Below are 21,525 nucleotides of genomic sequence, written 5' to 3'. Positions count from 1 at the left end.
TTTTTTCATCAAATATAGGCAGTTTGGTACCATTGTTTAGGCTCATCTATGATCTACCCTCTCCCATTAGACCCTCCTTGTTGATGTAAATGGGTCGTGCATTGTGGAGTTAGCCCACAGTTATTGGTATGCTAAATGTCTCTGCAAATCATGACCCAACATGTGACTCTGACATTCTTTCTGCCCCCTCTTCCGCAAAATTTCCCTGAGCCATGTTGGGTTCATTTTTGGTCTGCTTCAGTGCTGAGGTGTTGGGGGCCTCTGAGGCTCTGGCTCTCTGATTTGGTAGGAGTTGATTTTTCTCTGCGTTGGTCTTCTTCCCCTTTGTGCTGGTATCCGGTTCACAGGAAAACATCATCCTTGCTTGTTTCACCAATTGTCCTTAGTTTCAGTTGGGCCCCCCCCCCCTTTTTTTTTAGTTTTATAGGCATTTAATAGTTTACCAATTGGCACAATAAGATTTTTAATATGCAGAAAACATGAATAAATTTTGGTTTACACAGTCTGAGAGCAACAAATCTTACTGTAAAACACAAGAGCAATATTATATACATTCCTTTACTGATTTTTTTTAAAAGTGTCAATGTCTTCAGTGAACTCTTACAATCTGGGGAACTGTTTTCTCCAATTAACCACCTCTGCAACGTTCATATGAAATCAATGCTTGCCTTCATGTCAATGTCAGGATCGACTTCTAATTCGAAGACTTTGTGTTTATTTTTAATATCTTCAAAGTGAACTTTAGGGATGCCTGAAGGATAGGCAGCACAAGAAAGCAGCTACTCACATGATATTGTGGGAAGATAGAAGGCCAGTTCCAGTTGTGACTTGTAAATCCTCCCTTTGCTGGAAAAAACCCCAAAACCTTTTTCAACAAATTTTTGTCCATGTCATTTCTCTATCAGGAGATTCTCCTTTGTATCGTCTAGAATAATAATTAACATGTTGGATTTATATACAGCTGGACAGAAAGAATAACCATTTTAAGTGCCTTTTCCATCTATTTCAGTTGCTTAAGGATTATCAAGCCACCACTGTCAACAAACAAAATGTTCTTTATTTTAATTTTTTTCTTTAAATTAAAAAACTATTTAATGAGTGATAGTAACCTAGAAGTTCACACAGAAACAGAAAGGCAAACAGGAGAGCAGGGCACTGACAGTAAGGAGACTGGGCTTGGTGAATCTAGAGCCAAAGCTTCCAAAGGACTACAGGGCATGCTCCACAGTCAGTTGGGCCCCTTTTGAGGTATGTTGGGGCAGCTCTCTCCATAGGATCTGCATCTATCTGAAAAAGAGAAGCAGATTCTCCAAAGGAGAGTAAGTTAGCACCCAGAAAACTGAAATAACACTTACTTTTTTGGTAGACAGATTGATAGGTGTAGGCCCTCTTGTACTCCATGATTGATGATAGCTTGATATTGTAGAGTGGGCTTGTGTTTGGGTATGGTTTTGACTTGTTTACCAGCTCCAGCTATGGGTCTAGTACCACTGAGTGGATCAGTTAGCCAAATCAAGAGTAGTTGGATCCTCAACAAAATACTCGCAAACCGAATCCAACAACACATCAAAAGCATTATCCACCTTGACCAAGTGGAATTTATCCCAGGAACACAAGGGTGGTTCAACATACGAAAGTCTGTCAATGTAATTCACCACATAAACAAGCTTAAACATAAAAACCACATGATCATTTCGATAGATGCAGAAAAGGCCTTTGACAAGATACAACATCACTTCATGATCAAAACATTGGAGAGAATCGGCATGGCCGGTCCACATCTTAACATAATAAAGGCAATATACAAAGCTCCAAAGGCCCAAATAATACTTACCTATCTTCTTGATCAGAGAGGATATGGAGACCGAGAGATAAACTCCAAGTCAGTGTATCTGCAACAGGAGAGTCACATAAGAGGAAAATCAGTCCCCAGGCTTCTCAAAAGAGGGAGGGCCACTTGGTCAGCATGGTCTTGACTTATCCTAGCAGATGACAATGCTGAGAGTCATAGAGCTCCTCAAAGGCCCCTAAAAGTCTCTTCTACAGCACCATTATTGACCTCCAAAATATACAGTTAATTCTGGCAGTCTACATAGTCTTAATCACCCAATAAGAAAAAATATAACTGTCTGATGCTGGCTTACAATACTAGACTCTAACATTAACTCATGCCTTCTGCCTCTGCCTGTCCCTGATTACTCTGAACCTCACCTACCCTGGCCCCAGATCCTCCTACTTGCCTTAGCCAAAATCAGAAGTATTCCTTGGGCCCCCTTCTTCCTTAGCCCTTACCCTACCTCATCTGGGGATAAGTACATTGCCATCCCGATGGATACTCTCAAAAACTCTCTCATGTTCCTACTCTTCTCCTGGTCCTAAAATGCTCCTCTTGAATACATTGATGCCCCTCTGCCTCCTCTCTCTTGCCCCAAGCCCTCTATCCCTTGCCTCTGAGTGCTTGTTCTCCCCTTGTGCCTGGTGCTTTGATATTGTAGCTGTTGACAAGGGTAATGAGCTCCTTAATTCTTCCTTCTGTCCTCTCAAGGGTTTTTCAGAGCCCACCTCCCTCACTTTCTCTATAATAGATGCTGCCAGTGACTTCCCAAAGCCAGCTCAATACAGGAATGGTACAAGAGAAATCTCTTCTTTGTTTAAGACCAAGTTGTAACAACATGCTCCACTGGTGCTGACTATCGATCTCACCACTCTGCCACCTCTATCTCTCATGGAATTGTCTCTTCATCATCTGCCCTGAAGTGAGACCCATTGACAGCATTATCCAGCCTCTTCCATAAGAACTCATCCACCCCTATGGTCAGCATGAAAAAATTAACCTTTATCTCTTATCATTAACAAAAGGCTGGAATGTTAGGTCTGGATGGGCTCCCAAAATGGAAAGACAGCAGAAGGGCAACAGAGATATAAGGAAGTAGGTAATCCACATTCCTCAAGAAACCACCCAGCCATATTCCTTCCTTGACTAACAATGCCCCAGGTCATAGTTTCCTGCCCCCTTATCTTATAAGTCACCTGGTCACTGTTCTGGTGTCACACCCTGGCTATTTTAGATCTCCCCTAAAGTAGCCTTTCTTATTCAGCTTTTTCCATTCCTCACCTTCCCCCAACTGAAAAGCCCTATAATGCCCACTATCTGGAAACTCTGGTTGGCTGTGCTCCTCTCTTGTGAGCCAGCCCTAGAAGCTCATGTTTTTCCAGAATAAAAGCTTTAATCTTTGCCTCAGAGTGGTTTGTGTGGGCTTGGTCACTCCTGAGCCTTACATCATGTCTTATTAAAGTAGGAATATCACTAAGGACATATTTCAGACTCCCACCTTGACATGCAAAAGCAATTTAAAGTTCTAACTGTACTTGCTGATGTGGGTGGTGCTGGTTGTTCAAAGGTGTCTCTTTGCTCAAATTTATAGAGATAAACAAGATTTTCTTACTATTGCTGGTGCTCCCCTAAATTTTTTTTTTTTTTTTTTTTTTGAGGTAGGTTCTCACTCTAGCTTAGGCTGACCTGGAATTTGCTCTGTAGTCTCAGTGTGGCCTCAAACTCATGGCAATCCTCCTACCTCTGCCTCCTGAGTGCTGGGATTAAAGGTATGTGCCACCATGCCCCGCTTCCCTTAACATTTTTAACACAAGGGGACCCAGGTACCTTCAGGGAATTGGGCCCATGCCTATCAGCCAAGGGATCTATATCTATATAGATTCATCACACCAGAGTCAAGAGGACTGATTGTAGCAGTTAACAGATTACCAGGAACCCAAAGGGTTCCTTCCAAGTCAAGCTCTGGAGGACACCTGAGAGACTACAGTCCTGCTCTAGTCACTCAGGAAGCTGACTAATCTACGCATGGCAGAAGCTAGAAGAATTCAACATGAGACATAAAAAAATAGTTTAAAATCATATAGATTGCACAAGCTAACTCTCACATCCTGCTTCTGTTAGCCAGATGCCCATTTGCTGGTATGTAAATTTGTTTTCTTGGTCACCCTGGCTCACCACTGTACTCATAATTCTGTTACTTTTAGGATTGATTGTAAGCCCCTACATTTTAAGTGCTCTAATCAAGTTTATACAACAGAGAATTTCCTCAGTAAAATTAATGGTTCTCAGGACCAAACATGAGGCTATGGTAACTTATGAGTCTAAGATTTGACTCAGTTACTAAAAACAGTGAGGGATGAAACAACCTCTGGTGAACAGACCTAAGGGAAGCCATCCTAGGCCACTCAGCCATCTTGACATTCTCAAGGAGCCATAAGAGATTAAAGATTAACTCAGAGCAGTAACTACTAGCCTGAGGGCATGATTCCAGTATAGACATCTGATGTTAGTCTTGCCCTGAGATCAAGGTGGCCTGGTCCTCCATACATGCTTCATCTGGTGTTTGGTCTTGCCCTGATCTGGAGCTCACTCTGCCCAAGTTCTGCTTTTGTAAATTGTGTTTGGTTGCTCTCGCAAAAGATAATTGGGGGCTAGGGGGTGGGATGACTGAAGAGTAAGGGGTAGGTCATTGTGAAGGAATGTGGTTTTGCCTTTAAAAATTCACTGTAGGGCTGGAGAGATGGCTTAGCGGTTAAGCGCTTGCCTGTGAAGCCTAAGGATCCCGGTTCGAGGCTCGGTTCCCCAGGTCCCACGGTAGCCAGATGCACAAGGGGGTGCACGTGTCTGGAGTTCGTTTGCAGAGGCTGGAAGCCCTGGCGTGCCCATTCTTTCTCTCTCCCTCTATCTGTCTTTCTCTCTGTGTCTGTCACTCTCAAATAAATAAATAAATAAAAATTTTTTAAAAATTCACTGTAAAAGTAGGACGGGCCTGCTCTCCTCCTTGCACTGAGGGGTCAGATGCTAACCTGCTTAATAAAGACTCTCCTTTTTTTTTAAATTTTTTTTAAATTTATTTATTTGAGAGCGACAGACACAAAGAGAAAGACAGATAGAGGGACAGAGAAAGAATGGGTGTGCCAGGGCTTCCAGCCTCTGCAAACGAACTCCAGACGCATGCGCCCCCTTGTGCATCTGGCTAATGTGGGACCTGGGGAACCGAGCCTCGAACCGGGGTCCTTAGGCTTCACAGGCAAGCGCTTAACCGCTAAGCCATCTCTCCAGCCCTCCTTTTTAATTTTTATTCAGGTTGTCTTCTGTTCATTTCTGGTCTGGGACTTGCTACATCCTGAAGCTCATGAAAACAGGGGAGTTCTTAATATTGTTTTTGTTTCTCAGTTGACTCCTTACATCAGGAATAAATTGAAAAAGCAGGGAGGATTTGAGGGAAAGTTAGTTATTGTCAGAATTAGTGGAGATAGCTCTGTTTGCCTTTAATAATAGAGACATGCCTGAGGATAAGCAGGCTGAGAAGATTACCAGAATCATGGTGGTGGCTCTTCAGAAGCTGTTCCAGACCACCAAGAGGCCAAAATGCACCAATTCAAGGTTGGGCCCTGTCAGGCAAAGGACTACAATTAGATAAATATCAGTGTGCTTACTGTAAAGAGAAAGAACATTGAAAGAATGAGTGCCCAAAGCAGCGGAAGACAGCCCCTAAGGTTTTTTTTTTTTTTTCCTTTTTTTTTTTTTTAAATTTAATTTATTAGTTTTCTTTTCAGTAAATACAGGCAGTTTGGTACCATTATTTAGGCTCATCTGTGATCTACCCCCTCCCATTAGACCCTCCTTATTTTTGAAAATGGGTCGTGCATTGTGGAGTTAGCCCCCAGTTATTAGTATGATAAATGTCTCTGAAAATCATGACCCAACATGTAACTCTGACATTCTTTCCGCCCCCTCTTCCGCAAGATTTCCCTGAGCCATGTTGGGTTCATTTTTGGTCTGCTTCAGTGCTGAGGTGTTGGGGGCCTCTGAGGCTCTGGCTCTCTGATTTGGTAGGAGTTGATTTTTCTCTGCGTTGATCTCCTTCCCCTTTGTGCTGGTATCCGGTTCACAGGAAAACATCACCCTTGCTTATTTCGCCAGTTGTCCTTAGTTTCAGTTGGGCCCCTTCTGAGGTATGTTGGGGCAGCTCTCTTCTTAGGATCTGCATCTATCTTTTTTTCCCTCGTTGTTTGTAGTGCAGCTAGGCGGTCGCCATCTTGACCGGAAGCCCCAGCCCCTAAGGTTTTACAGCTGAGGGAACAGGACTGATGAGGTCGGGGCTCCTTACCTCCAGCCCCTCAAGAGGCATGGTCACACTAAAAGTGGGGGACAAACAAGTTATAAAGCCCTGCTTTTAGACCAACCAAGCACCAGATTCTCAAAGATAACTGCTCTCAACCCTGCTACCCTCCTGCCTGATGATAATCCTAAGGAACTGATTCACAACTGCCTTGAAAGCCTCAAATCCATCCAGGGTCTCTGGCCTGACCTCCCAGACATCCCATGAGACAATGAACCTGATGAGGTATTGTTCACAGATGGTTCAAGTTTCATTTCTGATGGAGTAAGGTATGGAGGGCTGGCAATGGTAATTTTGGAAAAGACAGTATGGGCTCAAGCCCTTGGGCATGGGACCTCTGCTCAGAAGGCTAAATTGAGGGCTTTTGAGATATGGAAACAAGGTCATAAATGTGTACAGCGACAGCTATTATGCCTTTGCCATGGCACATGTACATGGAGCCATCTACCGAAAACAGGAACTGCTTATATCTGAGGGAAAAAAATTAAAAATGCCCAAGAGATATTGGCCCTGATTGAGGCTATTTGGCTCTTCAGACAAGTGGTCCATTGCCAGAACAACCAAAGAGGGAATCACTCAGAAGCACTGGGGGATCAGGCAGCAGACCAAGTGCCCTGAGAAGCTGCTCTCAAACCAGTGGGGCACCTCCTCTTGAGCTATCCAATCACCCTGACTACACAGAATGAGGCATAAAATTGGGGCATGCACTCCAGATGGAGATAAGCCCACCTGGTTGGAAGAAATATCCGGATGGAAGGACCCTCCTCTCATGGGCATTAGGACATACATTGCTCAAGAATCTTCATGAGGGCATCCATTTGGGCCTCACAGAATTGACTGACTTTAAAAAATGATTCTACATTACTGATCTCGGCCCAATAACCAAAGATCTAGTTGCTAGATGCTCACCTGTCAACAAGTGAACCAACACAGACCCCCACTGGCAGGACATGGGGTAAGATTCAGAGGAACCTTCCCAGGTGAGCATTGGGAACTTGATTTTACTGAGGTTAAGCCTGGACTTTACGGATATAAGTATCTACTGGCAGTGGTGGATAATTTCTCAGGGGGGACAGAAGCATTTCCTATAAAGGCTGAGACTGCTCAGCTAGCCACGAAGAAGCTGCTACAGGAGGTAGCCCTGAGATATGGCCTTCTCCTAGCCCTGGGGTCTGACAACGGCCCAGCTTTCACAGCCCATGCCACTCAATTAATAGGAAAAGCCTTAGGAATAAAGTGGCACCTTCCTTGTGTCTATAGGCCACAGCGCTCAGGTCAAGTGGAAAGGATGTATAGAACTCTTAAAGAGATGTTGGGGCTGGGGAAGTGGCTTAGCAGTTAAGGCATTTGCCTGCAAAGCCTAAGGACCCTGATTTGATTCCCCAGGAGGGGGGGCACATGCATCTTAAGCCAACAGGTTGATGCAAATTTGAAAGAATTAGAATCCAGAAGACCTTAGATTCTCTGGTAGAAATGGGATTAGAAAATAGGCAAGGGAGACCCTTGGTTTCCCACCAGGAATAGATGGTAAGACCCTATTGCTGAAGATTCCACATACTTGGGCTGCAAGGCCACTGAGAAATCCTGCTGGAACTGAGCTGATAACCTCTTCCATGTAGACCAGCTGACAGAAAGCTGGAAGAAGGCATTCTGCATGCAGTTCAATGGGAGAAAGAGAAAACACCAGTGAAAATACTCGACAGTGGACAGCAAGCCTTATGTTTGGCCAGCCAGGCCAAATGAGTCAACAGGTGCAATAGTGGCAGATCTGTCATGATGGAAACCAATTGCCCTATGATTTGACTGGAGGCCCGTTCCATGGGAGGGAATACATCCCTGATACTGAAAACTTAAAACAGGGGTAGTCATGAGCCTTAGGGGGTGTAATGTCTGCTTCTGTCTGGCTAAATGTACATACTATGCTAATCAAACTGCCCAGCAAGCACTTCCCTTATTGTTCATGCCCTTATATTAATGCTACTCTCACTTTTGGCAGAGAATCTTCTCTTTTCAGATGGCAGTGACCTTGGGATGACTCAGAAGGTATCATGGTGCTGGAAAGATGTGACTGGAGTGCTCAGTACTACAGTATCTCTATCACACCTTCCAAGGCTCAGGGTCTATTGCGGAAGAGGTGGTGGAAAGAATGTAAGAGCCAAAGGAAGGGTAGGACTCCTTCCAATGTGCTCTCCCCCAGATACAAAATGTCTTGGATAGCCATGACCTCACAGTGCCTGACACTATTTACACAAGACCATCATAATAGGAGGAAAAGATCATGACATCAAAATAAGAGAGACTGATTGAGAGGGGAAGGAGGTATGATGGGGAATGGAGATTCAAAGGGGAAAGTGTGGGGAGAGAAGGTATTATCATGGGATTTTTTTTATAATCATGGAAGTTGCTCATAAAAAAAAAGAAAATAAATAAATAAAAAAGAAATTATGGGCTGGAGAGATGGCTTAGCGGTTAAGTGCTTGCCTGTGAAGCCTAAGGACCCCAGTTCGAGGCTCAATTCTCCAGGACCCACGTTAGCCAGATGCACAAGTGGTGCACGCATCTGGAGTTCGTTTGCAGTGGCTGGAAGCCCTGGTGTACTCTGTCTTTCTCCCCCCTTCTCTCTGTCACTCTCAAGTAAATAAACAAAAATAAACAAAAAAAAAAAAAAGAAAGAAAGAAAGAAAGAAAGAAAGTAAGAAAGAAAGAAAGAAAATAGGCAAGGGTTAGACCTCTTGGTTCTAAAGCAAGGAGGACTTTGTATGGACCTTAAGGGAGACCTGTTGTTTTTATATAAACTACTCTGAAGTGATCTGACAGAGCATGCACGTAGTTACAAAACATTTGAAAGACAGAGCAGAATTCCATAAAAACTCAGGTAATTGGTATGAGAATTTTTTTTTTTTTTTTTGGTCACCCTGGCTCACAACTTTGATTACTGCCATTTTGTGGCCTTTATTATTATCTTATTGCTTCTGGGATTAATTATAGGTCCCTGTATTTTAAATGCCCTGATCAAGTTTGTCCAACAGAAAATTTCCTCCATCGAATTAATGGTCCTTAGTACTAGGTATGAGCCCATGGTGACTGACAAATCTAATATTTGACTCAGTTATGAAAAACCAGTGGGAGAGCTGGAGAGATGGCTTAGTGGTTAAGATGTTTGCTTGCAAAGCCAAAAGATCAAGGTTCACTTTCCCAGGACTCACATAACCCAGATGCACAAGGGGCACATGTGTATGGAGTTTATTTGCAGTGGCTACAGGCCCTGGCACACCCATTCTCTTTCTCTATCTTCTCTCTATCTCTCTCTGCTTACAAATAAATAAATAAATAAATAATTTTTTTTTTAAAAAAACAGTGGGGAATGAAACACCCAGATGCTTAACCTAAGGAAAGCCATTTTAAGACACTCAGCCATTTACCTAATAATAAAAGAAGGTCTCAGGCTGGAGAAATGGCTAAGCGGGTAAGGTGTTTGCCTGCAAAGCCAAAGGATCCTAGTTCAACTCGGCAGGACCCTCGTAAGCCAGATGCACAAGGGGGTGCATGAATCTGGAGTTCATTTGCAGTGGCTAGAGACCATGACGTGCCCATTCTCTCTCTTTTTGCCACTTTCTCTCTGCTGCTTTCTCTCTCTCAAATAAATAAATAAATAAAATATATTTAAAAAGAAGAAGGTCTCATCTAGGTTAAAGTTCAACATAGAGCCATTTAAACAAGAATGAGGCTGTAGTCTTAGTTAAGATCTGGTATTTGATCCACACCCTATGTTAACTGCAAAATTCCACTTTTTGTACTACACTTGATCTTAGCCAAAAGGCCGAGAAGCGATTAAAAGTCCACTTTTTGTAATCGTGCTTGCTTGCATTGCAAAATAGGATTATGGGGTTGTGGTTTTGTTTCCTGACCATTATGAAAGAATGTGGTTTTTTTGCCTTATAAACTCACTGATAAGTTAAGATGGGGCTGCTCTCCTCCTCAGCAACTTACTGTGAGGGGACAGGTGCTGGCCAGCTAATAAAGACTCTCCTTTTTAAAATCCTTACTCAGGTGGACTTGATCTTGATTTCTGGTCTGGGGCTCACTACAATAATCACTACCAATAATCACTACCAATAATCCCAGAACGTCAATGGTGAAGGAAGTGGAGGCAGAAGAATTTTCTGGAAGCTCATGGGCCAGGTAGCCTGGAGAATGCAGTGGTGAACAATGAGAGACCCTGCCTCAAACAAGGTGGAAGGTAAGAACTGACATCCAAAGTTGTCCTCAGACCTCTGCATAAGTGCCACACATGCATCTATATCTTCCCACTCACATCACACACTCACACACACAAAAATTTAAATAATCATTGCCAGGTATAGTGGCATATGTCTTTAATACCAGCACTTGGGAGGCAGAGGTAGAGGATCAAAGCAAATTTGAGGCCAGCCTGAGACTACATAGTGAATTCTAGGTCAAAAAAAGAAAGCAAGGGCTGGAGAGATGGCTTAGCGGTTAAGAGCTTGCCTGTGAAGCCTAAGGACCCCCGTCAAAGGCTCGTTTCCCCAGGTCCCACATTAGCCAGATGCACAAGGGGGCGCACGCGTCTGGAGTTCGTTTGCAGAGGCTGGAAGCCCTGGCGTGCCCATTCTCTCTCTCTCCCTCTATCTGTCTTTCTCTCTGTGTCTGTCGCTCTCAAATAAATAAATAATTAATTTAAAAAAAAAAAGAAAGAAAACCATAGATTGTTATTAGACAATTTTCAGTAACAGGGTTGGGATACCTTCCAGTGAGTTGTTGGCCAGGGAGATCCCTGGTACCTCCAAAACATTACAGGCCATTGCCGAGGCCCTTGGTTTCCCACCAGGAATAGATGGTAAGACCCTATTGCTGAACACTCCACATACTTGGGCTGCAAGGTCACTGAGAAACCCTGCTGGAGCTGAGCTGAAAACCTTCTCCATGTAGACCAGCTGACAGAAAGCTGGAAAAATCCATGCTGCATGCAGTTCAATGTGTGAGAGAGAAGTCACCAGTGATGCTAATCAACAGTGGACACTGCAAGGCTTATATTTGGCCAGCCAGGCCAAGTGAGCCAAGGGGTGCAGTAGTGGCATGTCCATTATGGGGGAAACCAACCATCCCTTAATTTGAGTGGAGGCCTGCTCCATGGGAGGGAATACATCCTTGACACTGAAAATCTACAACAGGGGTAGCCAAGAGCCCTAGGGGTGTAATGTCTGCTGCTGTCTGGCTAAAAGTGTATTCTATGCTCACTAAACTACCCAGTTAGCACTTCTTTTTATGTTCATACCCATATATTAATGCTGCTCTCACTTTTGATTAGAGAACCTTCTTTTTTCACGTGGCAGTGACCTTGGGATGACTCAGAAGGCATAGTGGTGCTGAGAAGTGACAGAGGAGTGCTCAGCAATGAACTATTTCATTACACCTTCCAAGGCTCAAGGTCCATTGCAGAAGAGATGGTGGAAAGAATGTAAGAGCCAAAGGAAGGGTAGGACTCCTTACAACGTGCTCCTCCAGACACAAAATGGCCTGGATATCATGACCTCACAGTGCCTGACATTACCTACACAAGACCATCATAATAGGAAGAAAAGATCATGACATCAAAATAAAAGAGACTGATTGAGAGGGGGAGGGAACATGATGGAGAATAGAGGCTCAAAGGGGAAAGTGGGGGAAGGGAGGGAATTACCATGGGATATTGTTTACAACTATGGAAGTTGTCGATAAAACAAATATATATATATAAAGAAAGCATGCTGGAAAGATGGCTTAGTGGTTAAGGTGCTTGCCTGTGAAGCCTAAGGACACAGGTTCAATTCCCCAGTGAAGGGTTAATAGCCTTCCCTGAAAACTAGAGGGAACTAAAGAGTAAATAACTAACCTTAAGATTGGAAGGCTGTAAGGAACAGAGACATCCATCCCCAATTGATAATCTTCTCTTAGCTCAGAAACCACCTGGTGGGATATCCTCCCTGGACAATTCTGCTAAAAAAGTCTATTTTGAGAAGGACACAACTAACTTCGATTCCTTATCTGCTTCCCTCAGACATGCAGCTGATTCAGTCTGTTTGCCTCCTTATAAATTTGAACCCCAGCCTGGCTCAGTGTTTCAGCCTTCATCCTGTGGGAAGGCTTCTGCCCCTAGCTGTACCTCTCAATAAATAGACTATATGTAGAGATCAAGTCCGGTGTTCTCTTGTGCTTGCACTTTTCTCTTATACTTTCCTTACACCCAGGACCATGTAAGCCAGATATACAAGGTGGTGCATGTATCTGGAGTATGTGTGCAGTGGTAGAGGTCCTGCCATGCCTATTCTGTCTTTCACACACACAAATTTAAATTTTTTTTAAAAAAAATTGCCATTCTCTCTATTTCTCTCTATCTGCCTCTTTCTCGATCTGTCACTGTCAAATAAATAAATAAACAAAAAATATTTTAAAAAAATTTTAAAAATTAAAAAAGCAAAAAAAATCATAGCATAGCCCTGGTGGGGGGGTTAGGGGGACATGGGCATGAGGTGGGAGGTCGAGGCCAGCTTGGGGCTGTGGGGGAATAGAGCAGGGAGATGGATAAACTGACCATCATCTCAGGATGTTTCCTGGCTGCTGCTAAGTTCACTATTGCCAGCATAGCCAACCCACACTGGATCAACACCGGGTGTCAGCAGTGCATCACCAAAACCGCTGCAGAAATGTTACACTAGTTACAGAATTAATACCAGTGGCAGAAGCGGTGTCTGTGGTTAACACTACTGAGCTGGAAGCCGCAGAGACAAGGCATGCATTTTCCAGGCTCCCAGGAGCACTCACTGTGGGCCTTGAGTGAACCACAGGGTCAGACAATCCACCGAGGAGAGCTGGTGGTGGCGCACAAAAAAAGAAAAGAAAACAAAAAAAAAACTAGGCTGGGGAGATGGCTTAGCGATTAAGACTTTTGGCCTGCAAAGCCAAAGGAACTCCTAGGATTCCCTAGGACTCACGGCTGCTATGCCGCACAAGGTGGCAAATACATCTGAAGTTCCTTTGCAGTGACAAGTAAGACCAAACTCATTCTAGAAAACTCCCATTTCCATTCCCTTGTTGCAACAACCCTATTCTGTAGAGAAAGGAGCTAGGACAGCGTAAGTTAGCTAGCAGTGTGTCCGTTTTTTTTTTTTTTTTTTGTTTGTTTGTTTTTGTTTTGTGTTTGGTTTTTCCAGGTGGAGTCTCACTCTGGTCCAGGCTGACCTGAAATTAACTATATAGTCTCAAGGGGACCTCAAACTCATGGTCACAATCCTCCTACCTCTGCCTCCCAAGTGCTGGGATCAAAGGCTTACGCCACCATGCCCGGTGCACTGTGCCACTTTTAAGTGAGTTCTGCTGTATCTTAGCACCTTCTTTATGTATTTGGACTGCTATATAAGCTAAAAGTCTCTCTCCAGCTGGGTGTGGTGACACACGCCCCTAGTCCCAGCACTCAGGAGGATTACCATGAGTTCCCCAGTTCAAGGCCAGCTTGAGACTACATAATGATCTCTCTTAAAAGCCCACTGTGTGACATCAATAATTACTGTGAAGGAGGTATGAATTGGGTTTGATACCCACCTCCAAGATACACTATTAAATTTTAGGCTTTTTGAGGTTTTTTTTTTTACCCTTAAGGTAGGGGCATCTTATGCTCATGTTTTCCTTTGTAACATAGAGCACAGTGTTCATTATACAGTAGCTGATCAACGTGATGATGGGTGACTTCCAACCAGCCAGTGCGATGGCAGCCTTGCCTGTCCTTTCCCTGCCCAGGCCTTTCTGAATCATGTTGACATGTACAGAGGATAAACACAAAAGAGAAACAATGTAAGATCCCCTTTATGAGAGCAGAAGAGCAAAGTGTTACTTTGTGGGAGTGTAAAGGACAAGGTCCTTGACTCTAGCATGCAGCTGGGTAGTTTTTCCTACTTGTGAGTAGAAAGCAGATAAATCTTTCTCTATTAAAAAAAAAAATCCATGGATAAGACTAGACCTGCATCCCTCCAGGTTTCCCCCAGAGTGGGTCCCCCACTTTTTTTAATCACCTGGGGAATCATTCCACTGACTGTCACATGTGGTTTGCCGGTGGTTTTGCACTGGTGCAGAGAAGCTACAAAATAAGCTCAATGGTTATTGTTCACTGGAATGACCCTTTTCTGTATGACTGTCCTCATATTTCCAATAGGATTTTGCATCAATGAAGTTGGAGGTCAACCTTATAAATTACCCAACAACACACTGGTTGCGTCATCACATATACTTTTTGTCTCATCTATTTTCTTCACAATAACAGGACTTCTATTTGCTGGCAAAGTTTGTTTACCAGGCTGATGAATGTCTAACGTGCTTGACTACCATGGTTTTATTTTTTTATTTTTTTGTTTCTTTTTATTTATTTATTTGAGAGTGACAGATACAGACAGAAAGGTGGAGAGAGAGAGAGAGGGTGGGGGGGGGAGGGAGACAGAGAGATTGAGAATGGGCACGCCAGGGCTTCTAGCCACTGCAAACGAACTCCAGAAGCCCTTGTGCCCCCTTGTGCATCTGGCTAACATGGGTCCTGGGGAATCGAGCCTCGAACCAGGGTTCCTAGGCTTCAGAGGCAAGTTCTAAACCGCTAATCCATCTCTCCAGCCCTTATTTTGGTTTTGATCTGGTTTTACATGATATTTGGTTTTGAGGTGGGAGGGCAAGATAAGGCTGAGCTCCTTACCGGAAGGCACTTAGATGAGACTGATGCTGAAAGAGAGGACACTTTGATTTGTTCTCACTATGCACTTTGGATTTAAAACAAATGAGAGCCTTTTCCATTACTAAATATAATACTGACTAAATCTCCTGAACATATTCAGTCAGACATCTGCACTGTGATAGCAACTTAGTGAAGGAGAATGTTTTATACTAAAAAGCATATAGCCCTTTGCGACTCTGTTGATCTGTTTTCAATGCCTAATGACTCATTTGAGGAAAAAAAAAATGTAAGTATTTTGAATCATGGTGGACCAGAGATATGGAAAAGAAGTTCACATAGGGCTGGCCTCACCTCCTAAGAAATTAGTGTTCACAGGCTGTTGAAATGGTTTAGCGGTTAAGGCACAAAACCTAATGACCTGAGTTTGATTTTTCAGTACACCCATACAGCAAGATGCATGAGTTGGCTCATACATCTGGAGTTTGTTTGCAGTGGCTAAAGGCCCTGGCACACCATTCTCTCCTTGTGTCTGTCTCTCTTTGCTTGCAAATAAATAAATAAATAACCAAAAAAAAAGAGAGAGAAATTAATGTTCACAACTTCCTTGTTCTGTTAAGAGCTTTTGGCACACAAAGCCAATAAATCAAAACTTGTTCACCAAAATGTAAGAAAATAAAAATCTAAAATCCACTAATCCCTGTGTACAAAAGAAAAGAAATTAAACATTAAAAGGTATGCTGTTTGGGGTAGGTGGGTAAAATCTGCCATATGTGTGTGTGTGTGTGTGTGTGTATGCAGCTAATACAGTATACGTTGTGTGTGTGTGTGTGTGTGTGTGTGTGTGTGTGTGTGTGTGTGTATGTAAATTTATATATATACACATATACAAAGAGTTCCTGGGAGAGAACTCTTAATGCTTTGCTAGCCAAACGCTGTGGTGTACAAACTTAGAACTCAATAGAAAAAAGCCATTTGATGACTCAGAAGGCACCATGGTGCTGAGAAGTGACAGAGGGGTGCTCAGCACTGCAATATCGCTATCACATCTTCCAAGGCTCAAGGTCCATTGCAGAAGAGGTGGTGGAAAGAATGTAAGAGCCAAAGGAAGGGCAGGACTCCTTACAACATGCTCCTCCAGACACAAAATGACCTGGATATCCATGACCTCACAGAGCCTGACACTACCTACACAAGACCATCATAATAGAGGAAAAGATCATGACATCAAAATAAAAGAGAAACTGATTGAGAGGATGATGGAGAATGGAGTTCCAAAGAGGAAAGTGTGGGGGGGGGGGGGGAGGAAATTACCATGGGTTGTTGTCTACGATTGTGTAAGTTATCAATAAAAAATAAATTAATTTTCAAAAAGCCATTTATCTGAAGGTGTGTAGTGGAGAGTCTTCAGTTACCTTATTCTTTGTAGCAACCTTTGGTTTTTGACAGGCTTTTGTACAAATAATTTCACACCTTTTCAGGTGCAATTTTAAGTTAAGCTAAAGATTCTTTGTAGATCTAGTTTATTTGCATATGATAGTAGAAGGTAAGATCATGTCAAATATTATAATCTTGGAAATCTAACATTTTTAAAATTATTGGCAACTATTGTCTATTGTGTAAAGATTCTTTTTTTTTCCTACTGGCTCAGTGTTATATTAGTAATGGATCTTATATCTTCACACAACTTTACATAAATAACTAGCAAATATGTGGATGATTTAACTATTTATGAGACCAATTTCACTCTCCCATAAAAATTAAATGTCTTTGTTTTTTAAATTATTTATTTATTTTATTTTTTGAGGTAGGGTCTTGCTCTGGCCCAGGCTAACCTGGAATTCAGTATGTAGTCTCAGGGTAGCCTCAAACTCTCAGTGATTCTCCAACCTCTGCCTCCTGAGTGCTGGAATTAAAGGTGTGTGCCACTATGCCTGGCTTTATTTATTTATTTCTTATATTTATTTTTATTTATTTATTTACTTGAGAGAGAGAGAGACAGGAGGGGAGGAGAGAAAGAGAGAGAATGGGCACACCAGGGACTCTGGTTGCTGCAAATGAACTCCAGACACATGTGGCACCATGTGCATCTCACTTATATGGGCACTGAGGAATTGAACCTGGATCCTTAGGCTATGCAGGCAAGAACTTTAACCACTAAGCCATCTTTCCAGCCTTTTTTCATTCTTAGGTATTACTAATACACCTTTACCAAAAACTTGAACAATATGATTTTTTTTTTACAAAGATTTATTTTTATTTATTTATTTGAGACAGAAAGAGGGAGAGAGTGAGTGAGAGTGGGTTTGATAGCGGCTCTAGCCAGTGCAAACGAACTCCAGACACATGCCCACCATGTGTATCTGGCTTACGTGGGACCTGGAGAATCAAATGTGGGTCCTTAGACTTCACAAACATGCACCTTAACTGCTAAGCCATCTCTCCAGCACTGATGTTTTCTCTATATGTTCTATGCCTCTGTTTGCTAAAGGCTAACAATTTTGTATTTAAAGGGCTGAAAAAAAAAGAGGGCTATACTAAACCCAGAGTAAGTTTTTTTTTTTTTTTTTCTAAAAGAAGCATTGCAGCTAACCTTTGAACTCACAGATAGTTTTAAAAATTCAGTATTTCTCCTCTTACATTTCTATGTCAATGCCTAGATTTTTCTTGGTGGAACACTACATTAGGTAGGGCAGGAAGGTGTTTCCTAGCAGTGGAACTGAGCTTTTCCTCGTCTGAGTGAAATGGCAATCTCATCCCTACTACTAGGGTTAGTCTCGTGGAGCCCATGTTTAGCAGAAAGGATGCAGTTCTTAGGAAGCTGATTCAGTTCAGAAGGCTGACTTCAGAGTGAGCTTCCTCCTCACATGCACACAGTATGAAATGAAGGTGCTTGATGGTTTTACACAGGCTTGTTTGATATTCATCTTTCCAGTATTTCACTGTGAATGAGAACCCAGTGTTTCAGCTAATGTAGGAATCAAGGAGTAGGACCACCTCTGGGGTGAGTTCTTTTGATTGTTTTACAAAAGAAAGGTCATACCTTTCCTTCTACCTGTGTTAAGAAACCTTTAGTAAATTCAAGAGAGTCCATTTTCCTCAACTATTATACTGTCAGTTTTAAGACTACCAGCAGACATGTGTGGACATTTGGGACTGTGATTTGACTGGGTCTCATTCAGACAGATGACTTTGAAAGGTGTTGGTTGTTGCCATTTTATCATTGAAATAAGTGTTAGCAAAGTGAGGCTCACATTAATTGATATGACCAAGTGGTTTTCCTTCCAAAAGATGGATTGTGGGCTGGAGAGGTGTCTCAGAGGTTAAGGGACTTGCCTGCAAAGCCTCACAATCTGGGTTCAATTCCACAGTACCCATGTAAAGCCAGATGCACAAAGAGGCACATATATCTGGAGTCCATTTGCAGTGGCTGGAGGCCCTGGTGTGCCCATTCTGTCTCTCTTCTATCTCTTTTTGCTTGCAAATAAATTATATATAATTGGGGGAGGGGATTCGAGGTAGGGTTTCACTCTAGCCCAGGCTGACCTGGAATTCACTATGTAGTCTCAGGGTGGACTTGAAATCATGATGATCCTCCTCTACCTCCTGAGTGCTGGCATTAAAGGCATGTGCCACCACACCCAGCTAAAATGGATGGTATTGCAAATAATTTTTCTTTCTTTCTTTGTGGGTGTGTGTGTGTTTCAAGGTAGGGTTTCACTCTAGCTCAGGCACTGCAAACAAACTCCAGATGCATAACGCCACTTTGTGCATCTGGCTTTACATGGGTACTGGGGAATTGAACCTGGGTCTTCAGGCTTTGCAGGTAAGCTCTTTAACTGCTGAGCCATCTCTCCAGCCCCTCACTCTAGCTCAGACTGACATGGAATTCACTATGTAGTCTCAGGGTGGTCCTGATGATCCTTCTACCTCTGCCTCCAGAGTGCTGTAATCAAAGGTGTGTACCACCACACCCAGCTCTAGTTTAGATCTTAAAGAATATTTTATTTTTATTTATTTATAATAAACCTCTCTCTCTACCGGCCCCCCACATTCTCTCCCATCTCTCTCTCTCTCTCGGAAAGAGGCAGGTAAAGAGAGAGAATGGGCACACCTGGACATCTAGCCACTGCAAACAAACTCCAGACACATGCATCACCATGTACATCTGGCTTATATGGGTACTGGGGAATTGAACCTGAGTCCTAAGACTTCACAGGCAAGGTCCTTAACTGCTAAGCCATCTCTTGAGTCCAAACTTGTCACTTATTGTTTCTAGAGTATGCATTCTTTTCATACCTAAGGATATCACTGTAAAATATGCTGAAAACTATTTTTAGGTATAATTTGCACAAGACTCAATTAGTTTGTATTTTGGGGGAGCTCCTATTGATCATGTCTAAACATCTGTAAACATAAAAATCTTCAATTTATTAAAACAAACACTTCAGGGCTGCAGAAATGGATTAGTGGTTAAGGCATTTGCCCATGAAGCCAAAGGACCCAGGTTTGATTCCCCAGGACCCACGTAAACCAGATGTACAAGGAGCACATGCATCTGGAGTTCAGTGCAGTGGCTAAAGGCTCTGGTGTGCCCATTCTCTCTGTGTCTGTCTCTCTTCTCTCTCTCTCTGATTGCAAATAAATAAATAAATAATAAAAACAAACATTTCCATATGATTCTTTCCAAAGGTTAAAAAAAAAATCATAGCATAGGGGCTGGGAAAATTGCTCGGTGGGTAAAGGAGCTTGCTTACAAAGCTTGCCAGCCCAGATTCAGTTCCCAGCTGGCCACATAAGCTGGATGCAAAAAGTGACTGTGTCCGCCATTCCTCTGAGACACAAATAAATAAATACTTTGGGGGGGGGGGCTGAAGAGATGGCATAGTTGTTAAGTTGCTTGCCTGTTTTATTTGAGAGACAAAGGGAGAGACGGAGGGAGGGAAAGACAGAGAGGGGGGGGGAGGGAGGGAGGGAGGGAGGGAGAGAGGGAGAGAATGGGTCTGCCAGGGTCTCCACCTGCTGCAAATGAACTCCAGATGCATGTGTCTCCTTCTGCATGTGGCTTATGTAGGTCCTGGGGAATTGAACCTAGGTCCTTTGGCTTTGCTGGCAAGTGTCTTAACTGCTAAGCTATCTCTCCAGCCTACATCTATTTTTTTTTTTTTTTTTTGACTTTTTGAGGTAAGGTCTCACTCTAGCTCAGGATGACCTGTAATTAACTAGGTAGTCTCAGGGTGGCCTCAAACTCATAGTGATCCTCCTACCTCTGCCTTCCAAGTGCTGGGATTAAAGGTGTGTGCCAGCATGCCTGACTTTTTTTTTTTTCTTTCATTTTTATTCATTTTATTTGGAATGTTCTCAAACCTACTGGCCTCAATCTTCCTAGGTATATACTACCCAAAGCCTAAATTCTGCTCTTTCTACCTCTGCCGTTTAAGTGCTAGATCACCAGGCGTACACCACCATGTCAGCTATGTTATTTTTTTCATTTTCACTTTTGCAGTGCTGAAGACAAATCAGGCGCCTGTTCATGCTTGGCAGGTGCTCACCACAGAGCTGCTCCTGGGCCCTCTTGCACCTTGACCTTCCACCTGAGATTTCTCTTCCTTTAATCTAGAATAGATTGTGTAGAAGGTTCCTCAGGGTCCATTGGCTGCAGACCATGCTGAACTTCACACTTGTCTAAACAATGTTTTTTGTTTTTCAAGGTAGGGTCTCACTGTAGCCCATGCTGACCTGGAATTCATTATGGAGTCTCAGGGTGGCCTCAAACTCACGGCAATCCTCCTACCTCTGCCTCCCAAGTGCTGGGATTAAAGGCATGCGCCACCACGCCTGGCTAAACAATGTTTTTATTTCAACCTTTCAACCTCAGTCTTAAAATAGCTTTTTTTTGGGGGGGGGTACATAATTCAGGTTTGAAAAGACAGCTGTAAAACATTTGAAGGTCATATTTATTTTTGCTGGCTGCCTCAGGTATCTATATAAATTTTGGGGCTGCAGAGATGGCTTAGTGGTTAAGGCACTTGCCTGCAAAGCCAAAGACCCAGATTTGATTCCCCAGGACCCATGTAAGCCAGATGCACAAGGTGGCACGTGCATCTGGAATTCATTTGCAGTGGTTGATGGCCCTGGTGTGCTCATTCTCTATCTACCCCTTTCTCTCTCACACACACATACAACAACAACAACAAAAAATTTGCTTTCTCCCCCTTTGGGAAGTATTTTACCAAAGTGTAACATACATACAGTGAATGAACCCTAAATTCCCCACCTGTCAGCCTATAGCACTCTAATGACCAGGCAGGAGGGTTAGGAGTTAAGGCCAGTCTCGGCAACATGAGACCCTGACTCAAAAAACACATGTAGAAACTGAGCATGGAGCCGGGTATAGTGGCACATTCCTTTAATTCCAGCACTAGGGAGGCCGAGGTAGGAGGATCACCATGAGTTCAAGGCTACCCCGAGACTACATAGTGAATTCCAGGTCAGCCTGGGCTAGAGCAAGACCCTACTTAAACCCCTGCCCCCCGAAAAAAAGAAAACAAAACAAAACAAAATGTCAGGCATCGTGGCACATGCCTTTAATCCCTTGCACTCAGGAGGCAGAGGTAGGAGGGTTGCCTTGAGTTT

The 21,525-nt window shown here is 43.1% G+C and overlaps 1 pseudogene; it reads left to right on the top strand.

Annotated features, from left to right (window-relative positions):
* The first annotated feature begins 12,757 nt into the window (after window positions 1–12,757).
* LOC101603626 lies at window positions 12,758–14,531 on the top strand (annotated as a pseudogene).
* The last annotated feature ends 6,994 nt before the right edge of the window (window positions 14,532–21,525 follow it).

This window comes from Jaculus jaculus, chromosome 1 (assembly GCF_020740685.1).
Source record: "Jaculus jaculus isolate mJacJac1 chromosome 1, mJacJac1.mat.Y.cur, whole genome shotgun sequence".
NCBI lineage: Eukaryota > Metazoa > Chordata > Mammalia > Rodentia > Dipodidae > Jaculus > Jaculus jaculus.
This window is presented reverse-complemented; position numbering and strand designations above follow the sequence as displayed.